Below are 1,550 nucleotides of genomic sequence, written 5' to 3' on the forward strand. Positions count from 1 at the left end.
GGACAGCACGCTGGACTTGTGATCCTGTTGTCCTGGGTTCGATCCCAGGCACCGGGGAGAAACAATGGGCAGAGTTTCTTTCACCCTATGCCCCTGTTACCTAGCAGTAAAATAGGTACCTGGGTGTTAGTCAGCTGTCACGGGCTGCTTCCTGGGGGTGGAGGCCTGGTCGAGGACCGGGCCGCGGGGACACTAAAAAGCCCCGAAATCATCTCAAGATAACCTCAAGATAACCCCAAGAGATGGCAAGGGGATGAGTAGCCCGGAATGGGGTGAAATGGGGATGGTGGGTGGCGGAGAGTAGGTGTTATGAATCTGGAGGGATAGGAGAGGGAGAGAGCTGTGGGATAGGAGAGGGAGAGAGCTGTGGGATAGGAGAGGGAGAGAGCTGTGGGATAGGAGATTGCCAGCCCGGCATCCATTTGGCGGACACAAATATAATTATGGAATAACGCGTGTTCCCTAGAGGGAACGGCAGACTAACTAGCTGACGGACACACACACACACACAAGAGGGAGGGGAGACATGATCACTACCTACAAAATTCTCAGAGGAATCGGGTACACAAGGATAAACTATTCAACACTGGTGGGACGCGAACAAGGGGACACAGGTGGAAACTGAGTACCCACATGAGCCACAGGGACGTTAGAAAGAACTTTTTTCAGTGTCAGAGTAGTTAACGGATGGAATGCATTAGGCAGTGATGTGGTGGAGGCTGACTCCATACACAGTTTCAAGTGTAGATATGATAGAGCCCAGTAGGCTCAGGAACCTGTACACCTGTTGATTGACAGTTGAGAGGCGGGACCAAAGAGCCAAAGCTCAACCCCCGCAAGCACAAATAGGTGAGTACAAATAGGTGAGTACACACACCCACACACACACACACCCACACACACACACACACACACACACACACACACACACACACACACACACACACACACACACACACACACACACACACACACACACACCCACACCCCCACACACACACCCACACTCACACTCACACACACACACACACACACACACACACACACACACACACACACACACACACACACCCACACCCACACACACACGCACACGCACACACACACACACACACACACACACACACACACACACACACACACACACACACACGTGGGTGTGTGTGTAAGGAAGTGTTTACTAGAGTTGGACGTGACGAAGGCTATAGGCCCAGATGGAATCTCCCCTTGGGTTCTAAAGGAAGGAGCAAGAGAACTGAGCCTACCACTCTCCATAGTGTATAACAAATCACTGGCAACAGGGGAACTGCCAGATACTTGGAAAGCAGCTAACGTAGTCCCGATATACAAGAAAGGGGATAGACAGGAGGCACTGAACTACAGGCCAGTGTCCCTAACCTGCATACCATGCAAGCTGATGGAGAAGATTGTGCGAAAAAAACTAGTGGAGCATCTGGAGCGAAGGAACTTTGTAACACAGCATCAACATGGGTTCAGGGATGGCAGGTCCTGCCTCACAGGGTTACTTGAATTCTACGACCAGGCAACAA

The sequence above is a fragment of the Procambarus clarkii genome, chromosome 79 (assembly GCF_040958095.1).
Source record: "Procambarus clarkii isolate CNS0578487 chromosome 79, FALCON_Pclarkii_2.0, whole genome shotgun sequence".
Classification (NCBI taxonomy): domain Eukaryota; kingdom Metazoa; phylum Arthropoda; class Malacostraca; order Decapoda; family Cambaridae; genus Procambarus; species Procambarus clarkii.